Genomic DNA, 21,173 nt, shown 5'->3' with positions numbered 1-21,173 from the left:
CCTCCTCGTGTCCAGATGGCAGAATCGGGGCAGGATTCAGTGAACTCCTCTCCCATTGGCACATGCTTCCCCTAGCAGCAGCTGTGGGGAGGAAGAGAAGACCGCGGGCAGCATCTGAGAAGGGGGTTCTACGTGTAGCAGCCAGAGAAGATAGAGAGGCACCTCGGCCATCAGGCAGACACAGTACACTCAAAAACCACGAGCCAGAGTCCTCATGGGGAGCATCAGTCTTGGGAGAGCCCGCATGCACGTGTGTGAAGGGAGGCAGCTGTGTTAATGACCTTCTTGCTAGGGCCCTGCTACAGACCTACCCATTCTTCTGGCCAGTCCTCTGGTTGCGCTTTCCGGCCTTTCTCCCACCCCACCCGGCACTAGGGCTTTGCTAGGGAACACACATTTCCACCGTTAACACATGAGGGATCCCCCAGATGCTGACACCACCGAATTGCACACACCAGCCCTGCCCCGGGGGCTGGCTGGGAATCTCTCATCCAGCTTCCAGCTCTCCCCATTTGATCAAGCTGCGCTCCCAGACTGCTCCCCACTTCCCATGGGCACTGCAAGGACTGGGACTCAGTGGGGCATTTCCCTGCATGCAGCTCCTCGCGCAGGACTTGTGCTGGTGCCTCTCACTCAGAGCAGGTCCCGCAAATACTGGATGTATCTAGAGACCGTAAACAGTCAGTGACTTGGCTCCCCTCACCCCCTGCTCACACACCCGGGCAGCTGTCAGCATTTGTCCTGGAACCAAACTTACCGCTGTGCAGCACAGACGGGCCTCCTACAGGTGCCTGTGTACCTGGCTTGTGTGATCTTCTCTCGCGGCCTGCTGCATGAGATGCCCTCACAGTGCTCTGGTCTCTCCTAAGGCTCTAGGCCACAGCTGTCCAGATGTTCCCCAAATGCACTGAGCCATGCAACGGGGCAGCAGGGAGGGCATGAGCCCCCAAGCACTGCTCAGTCACGACTGCGATTGGAGTCGCAGCAGACACAACTTGACAGTCTCTGAGCTTGTCTGTAGACTGCAAAGCAGCTCCAGGTGATGTGACGATCACGCTATGTTTGCTGCCCTGATGATTTCGCAATGAGGCACCAGGCTGTATCCATCCTCTGCTCACAGCCACCTGAAAGAGCCACATGCCGCGTCGCCTGCTCACACCATCCCCAACAATCTATTAAGGGGTAACTAAAGCACTGCACATAGATTTCTACAGTAGGACCTGGCCCCTCCCCTTTACTACAGAGATGCAGTTTTCTACGGTCCCAAATTCAATGCTCCTCCTTGCTCTGGACAGGACCTGCACGGCCAGGAGGCCAGAAACAGGGAACAGCTGAGGATTCTGAAGGCAGGTTTGACACTTGCCGGGCCGAGCCACATCGCCCTCCCCAGAGCATTCCTGTGGCTTTGTGTCTGAGCACTAGGGAGGAAACGACAGGCCTTATCTTAGATAGTCCATATGCCTGTTTGCCTATTAGTTAGCAAGACTTCATACAGGATTAGCTGTATGAACACCTACATTAAACAAGTATAAGGGACGTAAACCCTCAGTCTCCAGGCCATATGTCAACCATCACACAAATACGGAATTCCAGGTAATTCCTTAAATGCCCAGCATTAGTACTGCCCTCTGAAGACCAGCTCTGAAGACAGGTCTGGATGACTTGAAGTGGCAATTTCCCTGCCTCTATGCAAAGGAAGTGCTTTATAAAGCACAAGGGTGAAGAGGCCAGGAAAGAGATTCAAGCTGCCCACAGCAAGGTTAAATCTGCCCCCTTGGCATATGGCATGGAGAAAGGACTTTGCTTCATGATCACACACCGTGTGGGAAGCAGGCATGCTATGCACATACATTTCTAATTCAGGAAAAAGTGCAGTTCCTTTCCATTGCACGGTACTTGCCAAGCAGTCACAGCCTAAGGCAGCGTGATGTTGTAGTGAAAACACTGCAGACAGGCGCATAGAGATGGGATCAGAGAAATTAAGGCCGTCTGCGCTCAGCTTAACCCTTCATCCTCTCTGATGTTGGGCAGTGCAAGTACAACCTGCCTACAACTTACTTGCAAGATCAGTAAGGGAAACACCACTGCAAGCATCAACATATCCTCATCGCTGACCCACAACTGTGTAAGCTACACTTTACGTCAGTCACTCGATCTTTTATTCATCTTGAGACCCGAGTCTCATGGTCCTCACACAGCAAAAGCAACTCATTGCCTGTAACTGGTAAGGTGAACATCAATGTATATTTCTGGGCTGCAGCCTGCTGACCCCTTTAAAATCAGGTCAAGCCTACTGAGGCCTGGTGGACAGGAAAAAGTAGGGGGGACTCAGGTGCATTCCTTGGGGGTATGAAAAAAATCCACACCCCTAAGCAATGCAATTACGCCAACTTAACACAGAACAGACAGCCCTAGCTACCAGTTCTCAGGAAGGTGGATTACCTGTGCTGATGGGAGAGTTCCTGTTGGTGAAGGGAACGTTCACAGTCCTGCACTGCTGCTGCAGTGATTCAAACATAGATAAGCCCTACACCCCTTTCTTCCAAGCATTCACTCACTGCCCCTTCGACAGCAACTTACTAGCTTGCGATCACCAACCAGGCATTTCGTCTACGCAAGAGTCTTTGCATCGTCACACTATTCGCTTCCATTTTGTGCAAGCCCCAGCAGAGATGGCAAAAGGTGTATAGTTAGGCCTGGATGCTATCCCCAGGGTTTACATGGCCACCTTCGCTACCGCTTCAGAACTCAATTGACAAAGGGTTCTGTGACACAGGGGAGCAGTCCCCACATCCTCACCCAAGTCCTGTGCGAAGAGGCGTTTGGAGGAGAAAGCCCATTTTGGTACTGCCATAGGAAACGGCACAAGCAGACTCCAAGAGCTATTAACAAATGCCCACAATTCATCTCTCACACACCTTCCCTGCCTCCCCAACAGCACAAAGCCCATGCTCCTGAGCCAGGTTTCTGTCCAGGCCCAGCACATGCTATGAGAAGAGAGGGGCTGCCCATCTCTGTAGGAGAGGCATCTGAAAAATCCTGCAGCTTACCTCCTGCCCCTAAATGGTCAAACAGCTCAGGCTGCTCGATGGGATTTTTAGTCAAACTTTCCAAAACAAAACCGACAGTCCCAGCTTAGCCAAGACCAAAAAGAGCTTTAGCCAGGAAGACATTACGGGCTAGTCACTATCAACTACAAACAAGGGTTTGGCACAGCAATTTACATACACACTTAAGAGTGTCACAGTGACATAAACAAGGGGCCCCAAACTGATCAGCAAGGCTCTTCCCAAGCCTGCAGCCAGAGAAGTGTCAACCCACAGTCAAACTCCTAGCTTTGAGCTCAACCGTTTTCCAATAGTCTGTTTTACTGGGAACCTCCCTTCCCCCGGGGGCCAATAATGCCCATCACTCCTAATTGCTTCCTGAAAAGGCCAAGTGTAACAGCCCCTGTCTGTCCCCTCACACAGGACAGCAGTGTACAGGGGTGAGCGCTCCCCTCCACGGTCCCCACTGGCTTGTCTCAAACGGAGGGAGGTGGGGGAGAGAGGCCTCTCCTCATCAGTTCCTCCAGGCCTCTGCCTGCTACTTCCAGCTGGCAGTCTGTCTCAACGGCTCTGGGAGAAGGCTTGTTTTCTTGTTCCTGTCACATGGGGAGCGTAATCAGATTAACATGCCAGAAGCTGAAACCCTACCCACCCAATCACTGAGAGTGCAGGCCACGACACCGCTTTCTGACCTGCCTTTCATCGCAATCTCAGTCAGTCACGTGAAGTCTGCCTGTCAGAGGCTTTCTTGGGTTCCCTTACGTTCTTCTGCCAAGTTTTGATTAAAATCCTCCTAAGTAGTTTTTCCTTTATTTGATTTCCTAGAAACCGAGAAACGCTGCACTTCAGAGATCAGATATCAGCACTGAGTGGGAGATTTAATAACCACACACAGGCTGGGCATCTGCGCCTCCCACGCGCAGGCTTGTTAGGGCAAATGAAAAGAGATTCTCCGTCTCCCTTAGCAGACCACCAGTTCCCCAGAGAGACTGTTCTTAATGGCCCTGCAGGTAACGATTCCACCAATCACTGCCCTATGAACACACCCTAGGAGGACAGACCTGGAACCCCCTGCGCTGTAAGACTTAGAAGAGAGGTGTCCTGGAAGGAAAGTTACAAGACCCCAGTTTGGACACGGCTGCATGCATAAACTCAGGGCGCTGTCGAGCCCTTTGTGACACTGGAACCTGCTGCACAGAGCTCATCACAACAAAATGTCCCCTCACCATGCTCTGCGTTGTGCCACAATCAACCATCACCTGGGGAAGCACCGCCTGAGCCCGCTCAATGATGTGGTCACAAACGCAGTCCCAGCCCCAGGAGGAGGAGGCAGCTTCCTGGCTGGAGAACGCACCCTTGGTTCCCCTTCTAGTAGCTTGGGATCCTAGTTCAACCCAAGTCATCTTTGGCAGATGTTCACCATTTTACCACAGCCTAGAGACAGATCATGCCGAGACATGCTGTTTGGTTCTTCCTCTCCATTCGGAGACTTCCCAGGGTGTGGGGCTCTGGTGTCCCGACTCTCAGCAGCCTAAAGAACAGGCTCAGGTAACACCCAACCTACACCTCAAAATACCCACAGGGAAAGGGAACTCCCTCACCAAAGAGGCCCTGTGCTTCTTGTCAGGTAAACCTACTGCCAGGAACCCACTGCAGGGGTTGGTAACAACAGGAGCTTTCACCATGATGCCCTGGGAAGCTTGGAGCTGAGGCTACCTCTGGGCTGCCCTGGACCTCGCCAAAGGACAAATCCTGATGCTCTCTCCCAGGCAGAACCCTCATTACCGTCATTTTCTGCTACTGACTTGGGACATGGGAACAACTCAATGGAAAGGCTGAACCATAGGGCAGCTACCAAACCAAACCTTTCCCCCGCAGCTCCAGGAAGCCCTGGCCAAAGCAGAGGCAACCCCTGACTCGGAAAACCTTAACCGAGAGATGCTCCCAGAACACAACCTTTCAGCGACCCCGCCACAGGAGCCCTGTCTAGCTCAGAGTCCCGCCGTCGTGGGAAGGACACAGGCGGCCTCGCACTGTGATCCTGGCTCAGCCTGCAGCCTCAGGTGACCGGAGACGAGAGCGCTCACCTCAGTCTCATGACTTTCCACTGCTGTCCAAGGAGCACGCCCCCTGGAGAGAAGTGCTGACAACAGGACTCATCTACCTCCCAGGGAGCTGCTGGCGGCAGCTGGGGCTTGCACAGGGCACAGGCAATCACTAGACGATTGTCACCAGCAAGGCAACCAGCACTGGGAGGGAAGTGTCTTGCCCCAGGTCACCCAGTAAGTCCGGGACAGTCAGGACTCCGGCTACCCCGAAGACAAACCTGCAACCACCACAGGATCCGACTTCTGAAGCGCAGCTACAGAGAGCCGCCCCCCGCACGCCCCACGACAGAGCTGTCCCTCCCCAGGGCCAGTGATGCTGATTACTGCAGGGCTACTGAGAAAAGGTTGGTTTCTTTCGCATAAATTCTTAAGGCCTCCCCACCCAGTCCTGCAGATGCAGCAGCTCCACCCAGCTGGTCCCTGGCCCTGTGGGCAGAGTGGAGTACTAACAGCCAGGCTGGCAGGGACATGAACCGTTATGTACCTTTGCAGTTCCTGGACCTTGAAATGACAATGCTAAGCAAAGAACCAGCCTTCCTGTTAGCAAATGGCTGGGCCCCAGGACACATACCCACTTCCCTTCCTCCCACAGACCAGCCACCAGCCCTTTTAACACCACACCCCCTTCTGCTTACAAGGCAGCTGTAGCTCTGCCTCTCCCCGCCACAGCTGGGACGTGGGATGTCGCGGGACACGCCAGCTCAGGTCTGAGTCAGTGACCACCTCAAAGAACTCCTTGGCCCCCAGCCAGTCCCCTCCCACCATCACATGGATGAGCCTGAGGCCTCCTCATGGACTGAGCCTGGCCAAGCCTCCCCTCCTCTCACTGCTAGGCCTCATCTCCAACCCTCTGGCCTGTCTGGCTCTCTCACACCCTGCCACCCTGAGTTACTCAGCAGTGACAAAAACAGCACTGCCTCCCTCTCCAGCCCCCCCTCCTCCAGCACTGGGCAGGGGCGAGGCAGAGGGCATGGAGACCCCCAGGGCTGGGCTTTAGCTCAAGCTGAGGAGTGGAGTTCACAGCCCTGCAAAACTTGCAGCTTTGGGCTCTGACCTCCAGCATCACTCCTGGAAGCTGTCAGAACCGGCCCTTCCCAGAACCCAGACCCAGGGAGCAACTGTAATGAGGTTCAGGGGTCCCCAAGCACTGCACCCAACCACGACTCTCACTCAGCAGGTAGAACAGGGAGTTTATGAGTTGACAGAGGCACAGCGTGGTACAGACAGTCATTCCAACCCATCTCGGGGAGAGGAGACCAAGGGGTGTCCCAGCTGGGTCTAGCCTCCCCTCAGCACAGGCTGGCTGCCTTCCAACTCTCCCCCCAGCTTCCTACTGCAGCCGCCGATTCAAAACCCAGCTCAGCTCCTCCCCGCTCTTTGCTACCTGCCAGCTGAGGTTCCAGACAGCAGGGGGGTCTTCCCTAGCTGTGGTGAGCCATTCAGCCTGTCACATACACATCCGGCCTGACTCTCGCACACATCCACCCCCCACTCCATCACAGCCAGCAGCGCTTTTCCCACAGGGCCGACTGCTCCTGGCCACTGGCGCTGGGCAGAGAGAAGCTGTACAGGGAGAGGCGCTGGACTGTGCCTGAGAAGTCAGCAGGAGAAACCCGGCTCTGCCCCACCCCTTGGCCACCCTTCACACCCAGGCACTATGCAGAGAAGCTTGGCCTGGGAAAGGGGGCCAGCCACAAACAAAGCACCCAGTTCACTCCAGAGAAAGCCACAGCCAAGGATGCCACAAAGGGGAGGGGCTGCTCCAGACCCAGTGGGAGGCAGCTCGGGGGAATAAGACTAACGACCTGCACTAACAGCAAGTGGGGAGAGCAAGAGCAGTGTTTTCTACACAGCACAGGACACTCAGGCCAGTGCATTTCCATAGCAAATGGGGGGAGCAGCTCCCTGCACTCAGTTCCCCTGCAGCCTGACAAGGAAAGGCATGCCTGTATTTACAGCAATCACAAAGCAATTCCCGGGTGCTCCACAAGCCCTGCGGTGGGGGAGAGAGACACAACAAGGCTGCTCACTGCCAAGCAAGAATCCGAGGCGCAGAGATGAAGGGATCTGGAACACAAGCCAGGAGTTTGGACAGACAGTCTCCTGTCTAAGCACTAGGAAACAGAGCTTCGCCCCTCCACATCGCAGGCGGAACTGGAGCTACTAGCAAAGAAGGACACCATGTAACAAGGCGAGCCTGGCTGCATTCAGTATCCTGGCACAGTAGGTTTCTGGAGCCCCCAGAACAGAGACTGAACAAATAACAGAGACAGGAATGGCTTATGAGAAGCCAAGGCCACCGCCGCTGTCAACAGCCCCCTACTGCCAAGCAGAGAGGAGGAAGCAGCAAGCGTAGGCTACACAGACACACCTGCCATTGGCAAGCTGCCGCCGCTGCAGGGGAGTTTTCCACATGGCAAGCTACAGACTTCACCCTTCCAAGCACAGCACCTTCTGCCTAACAGAGAGCACTGGGCACTTGCAGGGCTGGGCTGAGGCCTCACGGCCAGCTGGTGCCAGGTCCCACACAGCACAGGGTTTAACAGCCACAAGCTGCCCAGCTAACAATGGGTATTCAGTGGCGTATCCCAGGCACTCTCCCAAACGCTCCTGGTGCTGGCTGCCTGGACAGAGCCAATTCATGTCAACGCAGCATTTGTTTCAGGTCATCCTCACCCGCAGCTTGGCCTTTGGAATTCAGAGGCAGCCGACCAGCGCTGGGCTCCAGAGCTGCTGCTACCTGGGCAGACACACAGAGCAGGAGGGAAGAGTAGCGACAGCAGCGTAGGAGGGAGAAGGTAGAACTGGGCTGCGGAGCACGCGTGCCCTTTGCAGCGCAGGACGTGCTGGCTGCTCCCAGAGAGGACCCAGCCTTCTTAGAGCACACCAGAGACAGCCCTTTCTGCTGGGCAGGGGGACATGCAAGGCGCAGTCACCTGTGAGGCAGTTCCTGGCCCCTTCTCTGAGCTGTTAGTTAGAACCCTGCCCCCCTGTGACTTCCAAGAGGCGTCCCAACAATGGGCCCCATCACTGGACACCAGAGACACTCCTGACAGGTTTCCAGGACAAGCCAGGCCAGATAAAATGGCCACGCACCTGCTCCTGTGCGGCAAAGGCCAGGCTCCACGACCAGCTCCCCTGACTCGCACAAGCCTACTCCTCCCAGTGGCATATTGCAGACTGCCCAGGCCCCATATCCGCAGCTCCCAGGCATGCTAAATTGCAGCATCCAGGCCTGACACCACTGACACACACAAGCCCCAAGGCTCTGCTTCCAGCCTGCACATGTGGGTTGAGCCCTACCAGCCCATGCTGTTTATAAGTTGCTCCCACAATATTTGGGGACACCAGACCAGCTGGCTCAGAGGTGAGACAGAGACAAGAAGGCCCTGCTTGTGAGGCCGTTAAGGTGGGAGGAAAAACGCTCTGCTGAGCCATGCGCCAAGGAGAGAACCACGCAGCAGTAAGTTCCCACTAGCCTAGAGAACAGCCATCTGTGGGATCCCCACGCAGTGCCATGGCCAAGTGCAGCAGGAAGGGATGGACCGGCGTGCCTTTCTGGCCTGTGCAACAGTCCCTGGGAACTCTGCGAGAGGCTGAGAGGGCCATGGGAATAAGGAGCCAGCCAAGAAGTGAGCACACAGGGAACAACTGCCCAAGGCAAATCCAGCTGCAAGGGCAGTGTCAGGCCCTCTTGTGGCTCCATACACCCCACCCACACCCCCAGAGCACACAGAAGCCAACACAAACCTCAGTCCACCAAAAGCCAAACATAAGCCCTTCCAAAGCAAAACACCATACACAGAAGCTTCTGCCTCTTCATGGACAGCGGCCCAGCATGCAAGTCCCTGAGGAGGACAGATCTTCTAGGCACCAGTTCTTGTGACTGATACCATTCCATGCTGCCTCCTCCTGCCAGCCTCTGGGCAGCTCCCCTCCAAGCTCTCCCAGGTAGCAGGGCCAACCTCAGTGTGCCACGGTGCAAGAGGTCCCACTCAGCACTGCAATCCCTCTACATGGAAAGGGCTTGTGGCCTTCTCCTTCCCCCTAGCAAAGAGTCCAGCCCATCACCCTCCCATGCAGAGCGCCCTTCCGCTGGTGTCTGGGGTGAGAGGCCTGAAGCAGAGACCCACAGAACTGCATTAGTACAAGCCCAGCAAACACCTGGAATCTAGGGATGTAGTAAGGTTTGGCCCTGCAGTGAGCCTGAAGGAGAAGCCTTGCCCAAAAGGAACCACCAGCAGAGAAGACAGATGATCATCCCTCGGGTAAGGAAAGGATTTCTCCTCCCAAAACTCCCCACTGGGGAACCCCCCTTCTGTGAAGCAGGATCCAGGTGGCTGCTTCCAGGTGGAGCTGGGATCTCTCTAGCACAGTGGTGTCCAACTTAAATTTCCCCAATCACCACAGTCCCCCCACAGCCAGGGCTCTCGCCCCCAGCCAGATCACTCACGTGGCACAAACCACACCAGGACCGGAGCTGCTGCCACTGTGCAAGTCACCCAGGGCCAGATCCACACCTCGGCAGGAGCCCCCGGGGCTGGAGGAGCCACTTCTGCCACTGCCACCAAGTGCTCGTCCCACCATGTGGCAGGGTGCATGTGCAGAGCGGCCGGAGGGGTGCCCCATATGTCTGCAGCTGTCCTGAGCCGCATTCGCCACACTGCATTGCCCCATTCGCTGCATGGGGTGAATGGGGAGCATATTGGACACAGCAGCTCTAGCAACTGTGCTGGCACCCAAGACTTGGTTTCTCTAACCCATTGAGTCAATGTGGGGTGGCCACCTTCTCAGGGAGGCCCCCGGACCTGTTTGGTAGGAGGCACAGTCCATTCCAAAGCCACCATCAAAGGCCCTACTCTGTCAGCAAGCAAGAGGTGAGCAGCCCACTCCCACCAGCAAATGCACCGCTCCTCTGAAATACAGGGTCTCCCACCCCTAAAGACAGGGCGCAGCACACACTATGACTCCGACAGGCACAGCAGGTCATGCTGCCGAAAGGAGCACGCTCCCCCGCCCCAGCAGCAGGAGCACAGGAAGACAGACATTTGTTCCCTGGAACAAGGGAGTGTTTAACAAAAGGTGAAGGCGGAGGCTCACCCATCCCGCACACCTTGCGTATCCTCAACGTGACTCAGATGCTGTTTGATTCTAGGTCAACCTCAGCACGGGAGTCCCCTAGGCAGCACCACTCCATGCGCTGTAAGCAACCCCGCTGACAGCAAGGAAAGAGACCCACAGCCCTGCCACTGGCACAGCTGAGAACAAGGAAGGTGACCCAGCATGCCCAGTGCACTCGGAAATGGCCTCAAACCTGCTCCCTCCGGGAGTATATGAACTACTGCAAGGTCCCTGAGGAGCCTGGCTCCAGGAGCAGATGTGGTCACTAGCAGATAAGGCCTGGCACACTCCTCCTGCTCCCCCGCAGCCCAGTAACACCAACTGGTCTCATTCTGGCGTCCCTTGGGTTCCCAGCACTACACAGATCAGAGGGACAATTCTATGTGCTTCTGGGAAACAGTACTCAGGCTTGGCCTGTTCTAGGCAGGTGAGTCACTGAGGAAGGTCAACAGGAAAGTTTCTCCCATCAACCTCCCTTATTCCTCATGATAACGAGGGGCACAAGGGTAGACTGCCAACCCCGATAGGTCGATTTCGCGCGTATCTACCAATCATGCGAAATTGAACCCCGGAAGATCGACCCCGAGCAGGCTGATCTTCCAGGTAATGTAGACATGGCCTCAGTCAGACAGACGTGACCTGTGTCACATGGGGCTCTCATGCAAACACACAGACACCTCCGGACCAAGAATGCTAGACAGGCCAGAGATACCGTTCAGCCTCACAATCTGAGCCATCTCCAACTGCTGAGAAGTCTCCTTTGGAGCAGAAATGGGCGTACACAAGTCATGGGCAGGGTCACGCACTAGGCAGCCGGATCCTGCATCCGAACCTCTAATCCCAACTCCTGCAAGAAGCTGCAAAGCATGCGAATGGTGCCCATTTACAGCTGCCCTGAGGGGAGGAAGTGGCTTGGAATAGAGCATCAGCACAGTCACAAGCAGCTTTTACGCCTCTTTCATCCTCCTCTCCACTACGTGCATCATTCCACACTCCTGCTTGGCAAATGCTGACCAGTTTTCTAAGCACTGCTAGTGCCTCTTTGTTCTGTGTGCCAGTGCCCTTGAGGGCATCCCCAGATCCCTGTTCCCAGGGAAGTGCAGGCTGCAGCCATGGCAAAGGCAGCGCCACACTGCAGGAGCTGACGACAGTTCAACTAGATACAGCAGCAAAGGATAAAAGCGGATTAAGATGAGCCTTTTCCTAATCCTTCCCCCTGCACATACTGTCAGCCCACTCCCAACTGCACCACAGGGAAATTAACAGGAGATGCAATTTCCCCTGCCTTCCTTGGTTATCAGACTCCAGAGGTGGGATCTGCTGAAATCCACAGCCTGCCACATCTAGCAGTTGAAAAGCAGTACAAAGAAATAACCTCTCAACGGGAGCCAAAAATCAAAGCCTAACCCCATGGTTTTAAGTGAGCAAGTCCAATTTCCTCCTTTGTAGCTCCTGACACATGTTGGCTGCATGCCGCTTTCGTGCCTTGTTCCTGCACCAGAAGGCTCTGCACTGCAGGTCAGGGGATGATAAGGAAATGAACAGTGTAATTTTCAAGGCCTCCAAACGAGGCCCTGTCAGCAGCTCTGGAGGCAGCTTATTCAAGCATGGCTAGAAGGGGGAAACCACAGTGAGAGGAGCTGGGACATGCCAGCAGCTGCTGATACATGTTTCCCAGCACCTTCCAGACCTCGGCCCTCCCTGCCTGCCCGCTCGCCCGCCCAGATTGGCTGCTTTGCGAAAGCTGTTCCAGCCGCCATTCCCCAGGAAGAGGGCAGAGAGCTACACAAAGCAAGCAGTGGGAAATGGCTCAGACTGGAAATCTTGATTGCCCAGCCACCTCAAAACACAGCCCCATGCCGCAAACACAGCAACAGCAGCTTGGGGAACTCAAAATCCAGCTTTCACTTTTATTAGGGAAACTGCCACACTTATCTACATTTTTGGCAGATCAGGCCTATCACTTAAAACTGGACACCATCAGCAGGGTGAGCATGTTCCCCCAACCACTGCCAGCAGCTCCCACTCCATAAGTATGAGCAGGAACCTCCAAATGTCCAGACAAGGCACACTCCCAAGCCACCATAATACCAGATCTTCTGAATGCAAATACATGCCCTCAAACCCCATGCATCATTTAAAAGGTGGAAATTAAATTTAAAAACAAACATGAACTCTAGCAAATGAAGGGTAAAAGATACCTAAGAAAGGCCAAAAAAGAATCTGAAGAACAACTAGCCAACAACTCAAAGAGCAATAGCAAAGAACCCCTGCTAACCAACCACTGGAGCATCAGGAGGCAACAGGAGCATTCAGTGACATTTAAAACCACTGTGGAAGCTTGATCTTCATGGCTGAAGACATCAGGGTGATTCCCAACTTGAGCCACTCTCTTCAGGTGACAAACCTGAGGAACTGTCCCAGATTGAGGTATCATTAGATGAGGTTTTTGAACAAACTGATAAACTAAACACTCATCAATCAGCAAGACCAGAAGGCATTTGCCCAAAAGTACTGATCAAACTCAAATGTGAAATTGCAGCATTACTCACTGTGGTTTGTAACCTATCCTTTAAATCAGCTTCTGTACCAAATGACTGGATGATAGCTAATGTGACGCCAATTTTTTAAAAAGGGCTCCAAAGATGATCCTAGCAATTGCAGACCTGTAAGTCTAACTTCAGCACCAAGCAAACTGGCTGACACTATAGCAAAGAATAGAATTGTCAGTCACATAGATGGACATATTTGTTGGGGAAGAGTCAACTTGGTTTTTGTGAAGGGAAATCATGCCTCACCAACGTACTAGAATTCTTTGAGGGGGTCAAAATGCACGTGGACAAGGGGAACGAATGGATACAGAGTACTAAGAGTTCCAGAAATCTTCTGACAATGTTCCTCACTAAAGGCTCTTAAGTGAGCTGTCATGAGATAAGAAGGAAGGTCCTTTCATGGATTGATAAATGATGATTAGACAGGAAACAAAGGGTAGGAATAAATTACCAGTTCCCAGAACGGAGAGAGGTAAATGACGAAGTCCCACAGTGGTCTGTATGGAGGCCAGTCCTATTCAACATATTCATAAATGATCTGGAGAAAGGGGCAATCAGTGACGTGGCAAAATTTGCAGATGACACAAAATTTTACAAGATGGTTAAGTCCAGAGCAGACTGTGAAAAGCTTCAAAAGTACCCGAAATGGCAGATGAAATTCAATGCTGATAAGTGCAAAGTACTGTATATTGGGAAACTCTCAACTAGACATATAAAAATTATGGTAAACAATAAATCACCTGTTACCACTCAAGAAAGATCTTGGAGTCATTGTGGACAGCTCTCTGTAAACATCCACTCGATGTGCAGCAGCAGTCAAAAAACAAACCAAATGTTGGGAATCATTAAGAAAACAATACAGAAGATAGAAAATACCTGCAGACATGGTCACCTCATCTCAAAAAAGATATACTGGAATGGAAAAGTTCAGAAAAAGGCAAGAAAACTGATGAGGGGTGTGGAACAGATGCCATGTGAAAAGAGATTAATAAGCCTGAGGCTTTTCAGTATGGAAAAAAGATGACTAAGGGGAAATATGACCGTGGTCAATAAAATCAGGTCTCTTGTAGAGAAAGCGAATAAGGAGAAATTATTTACTCCTTCCCATAATACAAGAACTAGGGGGTCACCAAATAAAATTCATATCCAGCAGGTTTAAAACAAAGTATTTCTTGACACAATGAGCAGTTAACCTGTGGAACTCCTTGCCCTAGGATACTGTGAAGGCCAAAACTGTAAGGGGGTTCAAAAAAGAGCTTGATAAATTCATTAGACAGGTGTCCCTAGCCTGTGTTTTGACAGGGCTGGAAATGGGCAATAGGGAAGGATCACCTGATGGTTCCCTGTTCTGTTCATTCCCTATGGGGCACCTGGCATTGGTCACTATCAGAAGACAGGATATTGGGCCAGACAGACCTTTGGTCTGATCCAGTGTGGCCATTCTTATGCTTTTTGTGAACAAGCTTCCTGTAGCCAGAAGGGAATGCTCCGCTGCCAAATCAAACCTATAGTTTGCCACGGCACACAATGAAGGGGGGAATATAGACAAGAGTTGAGATTCAACCCCCCAAGGGTTTGTTAAACTGAGAGCTGCTTCCACTTACAGAGATGTTTGAGTACGTGCCCCCCAGAGAGAGTAGCAGTGAGCCACCGCCCATCACGTGACAAGACTGTTTTGTGCTAACAATTTCAGTCTCAGTCAATGCTACAGGTGCATCCAAACTGCCAGTGGATGCTAGTCAGAGCACACCCCATACTCAGAGGGCTCCTCCATTCTTGCAGAAATCTGGATTGAAGAGACTCAGAACACAGCCTGGCCCAACAGAGACCTCGCTACAAATTCCCCCACCTTAATCCACTTACCTTGGTTCCTCACAGGTACATTAACAAGCAGACAGCAGCCCTGCTTTTTTCTGCCTTACACCGAGAGCAATTTGCAAGGAAAGTGCTTGGGGAAACACCCAGATTCCAAAGCTAAAGGGACCCTTGTAATGACCTAGTCAGACCTCCTGTACAGAACAGGCCAGAGAACCTCCTCCACACCTTTTAGCAAAAGAGCCAGTCTTGATTTAAAACAACTGCACACAGCACTGCTGGAAACGCTATTCTAGCAGCAGCTGCACCAGTGCCAAACACAGAGATACAACAACCTCTCTCTGCTCCTTCTCGGGACTCCCCTTTTTACACACAGGCAGGAGCACATTAGCCCTTCAAGCCACAGCATAGCAAAAGGAGCTCGTGTTTTGCTTCTTATCCAGCATGAACACCCACACACCAATCTTTCTCAAAGTCCATGCTGCCCAGGATAGAGGCCCCATCCTGTAAGCATGGCCTGTATCCTTTGTTCCCAAATGCATACGTTTGGGTGTGTTAGAAAGCATCTCGTTTGCATGTGCACAATTTACCAAACAACCCAAATTGCCCTGTAGCTGAGACCAACGTTCCCTCTAAACCAGTCCATCCACGTGCAGAATAAATTTCATATGTGCCAAGGCATGTGTGAATGTGCACCACCAGTAGACACAAAAACTTAGCTCTGCTAATCAGCTGGGCAGCAATCAAATCTGTCCTGAGCGGCCGCCTTGCTTACCGGGAACACTGCCCATGATTTAGCCTCTTCAGTATTCACCACTCTCCTGCTGTTATATCATCCATACACTTTGATGATTTCAGGTTGTCTTCTAGGTCAGTGATAAAATATTAAATAATATCAGGCCAAAGATCCCTGCAGGACCCTAAAAGAAACACACCACTTCAATGATGATTTCCCATTCACAGTCATATTTTGAGACCTATCAGCTAGTTTTCAGTCCATTTCACATGTGCCATGTTAATAGTATATTGGTCTAACTTTTTGATCAGAATGTCAGGCGATATCAATTCAGAGAAGTTAAGGGATATCACATCACACACTACACTATAGCACTATTGCCAAGCACATTCAGAGCTAGGTGGACACAGCAGATCAGAGCTTGGATAACAGCCCTTACAAATGCTCTTTTAATATAAAGCTGTCTCAGGAGCAAGCAACTAAACAAGACTGCATTCCAGAGTGCTCTCTAGAACCCACATGATAGGCAACCAGTCCAGCTCACTACAGGGCACTCACACAGACACAGCAGCCTCTAGGACACAGAGCAGGACAGACCCAGGCAAACCCTAGCACACAGAAGGATAGAGAACCCCTTTGCCCCTACAGTTACCAGCCTGGTTCTCTTGGAAGTGGGTGGGTTGAAGCAGAGAAGCCATTTGAACCATCCTCTCCCCCACGGCAGCTCAGAACTGCCAGTAGCCCAACACGTTCGGTCAGCGACACACAGATGGTCATGGGCGCTCAGCTGGTAGGGGGAACCTGGGAACTCTTACTGAGCAGCTGGCCTAAGGGACACTGCTTTACTGCCACAGCTGCCAGTTAGTGAAGTAGACCAGGACAGGTCTCCGGGAGACACCCAGAGGATGAGGAGTTATGGGAAGCCCCTGGTAAACAGCCGCAGAGAGATGCATGGCTGGAGTGGCCTTCATGTGCTGGCAGGCCGAGCTGCACAGGACTGCAGGATACAGCTCCACAGCCTCCTGGGAAGTGACCTGCAGTGCCTCTCTGCCCCTTTGCCATGTGGGCCCACCTGTGCGCATCCCACGAGGTGATGCGCACGGCCTGGGTCCCACCTTAATGGCCCATGCTCAAGGGATACATCTTATGCTGTCACCCAAAACACGCAATGCATCTCCCCTTGCCCAGCACGCATGGCGCTGATCAGACTCAGCCCGCTCTGACTGAAACAGAGAGGCCACATATTGTCTTCAGTGTGGGCAGAGAAGTGCAACAAGCCCCCACCCAGAGCCTCACCCACAAAGTGGCCAAAAGTTGTCTCTGACCCAAATCTCACACTTCTTTGGGACAACAGATGATCATGAGGCCAGGCACGCGGCAATTCCATTTGCCAGAGATTTGACCTGCTCTGATCACGCAAGTCAAAGCAACAGCAGCCCACGTTGCTAATGAAACCAGCACCAATGGTGGGAATTTTTAGGGGTGAACGCCTGGGGAAGGGAACTTGGAAGAGATCTGATCCTCCCCCCTCCCCCGCTCCATTTGGTACTCTCAGTCTCCTCCCGTGTCACTTCAGCTCTAAGGCGGACAGGGCTAGTGCAACATTTTCCATCAGGTCCAGCAAGCTCAGTGGTGACGAAGCAGCACCTGCATCTCCTCTTGCCCTGGCAAGACACAGTACAGTGCCTCGTACGTTTGTCACAAGGCACCCAGTGTGGGCGAAGACACAACTCTGTCACCCGCGAGCACGAGGGAACTGACAGACAATACTGGCCAAGCTCTCATAGGGGCAGGGCCAAATGGAGACCGGAGGAGAACAAGAATCCCCACACACATCTCGGGGAGGTCCTGGTCCCGTCCACACTGCCCGTACTTGTGCTCCAGCCACCCTTTAAAGCGGCTGCTCCTGGCCGCGCAGACCAGCCAAAAGCGCGACAGATGTCTCGTGCGTGGATTAAAAACCACGTTTTCTGCCTTTGTGCATATTACAAAGAGAAGCTGCCTTCTGCCCCCAGCGCGACGAATGGAAGCCCGGGTGTTGACTGGGCACTGGGTCACCTGCTCCAAGCTGGCTGCTCAGCACCGGTGCAGCTAACCAGCCAATGCTCAGACTGCCAGCCCATTCACAACCGCAGACAGGGAAACTCACTCAGCGGAGATGCAGTGTCCCTGACCCTGCATCCTGTAAGCTGTTCCTGGAGGTGGGCACTTGGCTTCCACGCACCCCAATTCAAACACAGCCCCAGAACACAGAGGTGCCGCATTTTCCTCCCCTGTGCAATGGCACAGCTGAACTGCCCTTACGTGCTCATACAGCTAATGTATTTTCGGCCTTGCTATCTCCAGCTCTCCCAGCCACAGCAAGACTTCCCCATCCCTTCAGCCCAGCAATGGCGGGAGCCCTGGGCCAGCACGAATGCCACCTGAGCTCTGACAGCATGGGAGCTCACCTCTGAGGGAGGCGGGCGCATCCTTCTGCAGCCCCTGCTTGCAGTCCTTCAAGGCAGCGCCCGCCCCTGCCTGCACACACACAATATGGAGTGGGGTTTCTCTAGCACTGACTTCCCAGGTGCTGCTGTTTGCCTTTTCCCGGTCTGAGGCAGCCTCGCAGCTGGCCACTCAGCAGCAGCGAAGCCTGGCCTCCCGCTCAACAAGCTCTCAAACAAAACAAAGCTGGGCCAGCAGCCAGAGCTGAGAGGCGCTATTGTTTAATGCTCAGTATCCCCTCCCAGCCCACACCCTGCCCCACACCAAGAGGGGAGCAGGAGGAAGGAGGCAGCTCCAGAGGGCTGTGCTGACAATGGCAGCAGGCGGCATCTGCTGGGCTGCGCCTCCCCCCGGGGCTCTGGGCAGCCGCAGCAGCAGGGGCAGAGAGAGCACTGCAAGGGGCTGCCATGCACAAGGCGCTGAGAGCAGCACCCCACAGACACTCATCGCTCGCTGCCCTTCCCAACCCCCACCGGGCAAAGGGAGCCATTCCCCGTGCCGTGGGGCAGCTCAGCCAGGAAACACCCCCAGAGCCTGCAGGGCATTTCTCCCTGCGCACAGCCGTTCTCCAGGACACCCTCGTCTGAGCAGCATCCATCTGTCCCCCAGCTGCCCCGGCATCCTCAGGAACCAGGCTGCTCTCCAGGCAGGGCAGGGCAGGGCACACCCCACCCCACCCCACCCCACCCAGGCTGTGCACATACCGGCCCCTCCTTCACAGGAGAATAAATGCAGGCTCCACACTGGTAGTTCATGGGGACACAAGGCGATCAGGCCAGGCTCACATGATCCTGCAGCCTGGGCAGCAGCAGAACATCCCTGACACCCATCCTTTCCTGCTGCCTGCTTGTCCCCTCAGTCCGTCCCGCTCTCCACGCAGTCTCCACGCTGGTTCGGAACAAGCCCTTTAGTGCAGAACTTGGCAGCTCCAGTTCCAGAGGCTCTGCTCACTCATCGCACACGCCCCCTTCTCTCCTGTTCTTCCTGTGCTGTCTATGACCCTCTTTCCAAGGCCTTTGCCCCCTACTGAGCCACCCCAGCCTCGCCTTTGCCTCAGAGAGCACAAGCCTCTGGCAATCACTGGGCCAAATGTGCCTCAGAGCATCACTGGCCAGGGAGGGCTATTCACAGCCAGGCTGCCCAGCCATCTTGCCTACCCTCACACCCAGCATGACAGGGTGTTTCTGAGTCCCCATGTTTTACCCTTCCGGCTCAATGAGACCAAGCAGAATTTTCTAATGTTCCCAAAAAACTTAGGAACCTAAACCCTGCCGACCTTCACCAAGCCCAAGGCGCCTAAACGGCCCCGCCCCCCCCAACCTACACCGAGACCGAGGAACCTAAGTCACTTCTGAAAAGGGCACATCTGCACCCAAGGCCTTGTCTGCACTCAAAGGCTTTACCTCCAATAAGAGGCCAACCCAGCACGCTATGGATGCAGTTACCTCCACTTCAGAATGTTTATACTCGGATCATTTATCCCCGAACAGGAGGGGAATGAGCCACGTTAATATAAATGTTCCACCAGGAAGCGCTGGGCCAGTACAACCAGCTTAACACAAACCAGCTGCTGACTGACATCACTGTCCCCCAGGAACCTATCCTCTTTTCACATTACTGCAGGTCAGCCACAGTTACACACTAGACAGGGATAAGCTTTGCAGCAGGCCAATCCCTGCAGGCAGACCCAGAGGCTGCACTCCTCATGGAAACAAAACCAGTCAGAAAACCTGCACTGGAGAAACATTTCAGGCAGCATCAGCCATCTGAGGGACAGGACAAAGGGCATGTACCCTGCCCCCCCCCCCCCCCCCCCGTCACTTACATTTCCGTCTTGCAGTACCACGGGCATTGGCAAGCCTGGCTCCAGCTTAAAGGTCTTGCTTGGGAATAATTCCCAAAGCACCCTGTTCCACAATGCTACAGCTCAGCCTTGCCCAGCTGGCTGCCCCCACCACCTGCACACACAGATCCTACCTGGCTCCTGGCACAAGAGCCCAGTTTTGAGAGCATGGATTTGATCAGCAGCAACACCTGCCTGAGGCTGCACCTGCACCTGAGTTGAAGCACTGCAGCTCCCTCCCGTGGGTCTCTTTTTCCAAGTGCCAATGCTGCACCCATATGCAGCACTTCCTTCATGCACTCTTGGGCCTGGGGCCATTGCATGGAGTGGGCATGGCAGTGTGTGGTTTCCACCATCTATCTGCACCACACTGGGTTTCTCCCATGGGCTGTTCTAGGCCAGTGCAAGCCCGGGAGCAGCAGAAAGGCTTGGCCACCAATGCATGCACTTGTCTGTGGTATTTTATGGGTGTGCTGGACGGTGGCAGTGGCAGCGATCTTGTCCACACTCTCCAGTGCAGACAGGCCTCGGAATGGTCTTATGCCTCCCCGGAGGGTATCAGCTTGTTGGCACTCAGCCGCAGAGAACATGCAGTCCACAGCACACGCTACAGACAAGGCCACTTTTGAGCTGAGCTACTTGCTCTCCCTCGGGTACCCCAGCAAGGTAAGATCATACACGAAGCAGCAACGCCCCGGCAGGATCGCAGAGCTGCACGGAATGAAAGTCGGCCATCTTCCACTGCCCTGTTTTGCATACGGAGGAGATCCAGAGGCAGACAAGTCTGTGGCCAGGAGCAGCAGCAGAATCTTAGCATTTGCAGCTCAGCTGCAGGAGCTGGGGTTCACTTGTGGACAATACCCACTCAGGGCCAGAACACCCCTGCAGCTCACCCCAGCGATCTTTAGAAGCTGCCACAAGGGTAAGACAATGCAAAACAACATGTAATGTGGAAAACTGCCCACAGCCCCTGACGTATCAATGCCTGTACGCTGACTACAACAACAGGTACCACCAGGCCAAGGTACAAATTGCAGGCCTGAGTAGAGGGAGAACAAGGCCCCCTCACCTCACCTGGCATTTCAGGTGAGCTGGCCAGCTCCAGCCTCTCCACCACATCTTAGTACAGAGTCTACACTCAGACCTTGTCTACATTAAACCCCACAGTCAATTTAATCTACGTGACTTCAGCTACATAAACAGCATAGCTGAAGTCGACGTACTTACTGCAGCATCTTGAGCGTGGTAAGGTCAGTGGGGTCTGCTCTCCTGTCGACCCTTGCTACTCTGCCCATCCTGGTGGCGTACCAGCAATGAGGGGAGAGTGCAGAGATCGATTTATCACACCTAAGCAGACACGATAAATCAACAGCCAGTGAATCGATGGCTGCCATGCTGATCCTGACATAGTGGAGACAAGCCCTCCTTAACGCTTTAATATGGAAATTGTCTCCCTTGCTGAAA

The 21,173-nt window shown here is 53.6% G+C and overlaps 1 protein-coding gene across 5 annotated transcripts in view; it reads right to left on the bottom strand.

Moving 5' to 3' along the window:
* The window catches only part of ZNF609 (zinc finger protein 609), a 113,086-nt gene that overhangs the window by 70,506 nt on the left and 21,407 nt on the right, over positions 1-21,173 (bottom strand). The window lies entirely within an intron of this gene.

The sequence above is a fragment of the Carettochelys insculpta genome, chromosome 12 (genome assembly GCF_033958435.1).
Source record: "Carettochelys insculpta isolate YL-2023 chromosome 12, ASM3395843v1, whole genome shotgun sequence".
NCBI lineage: Eukaryota > Metazoa > Chordata > Testudines > Carettochelyidae > Carettochelys > Carettochelys insculpta.
The sequence above is the reverse complement of the archived record's forward strand: the minus strand, read 5'-3'. Positions and strand labels throughout refer to the sequence as shown.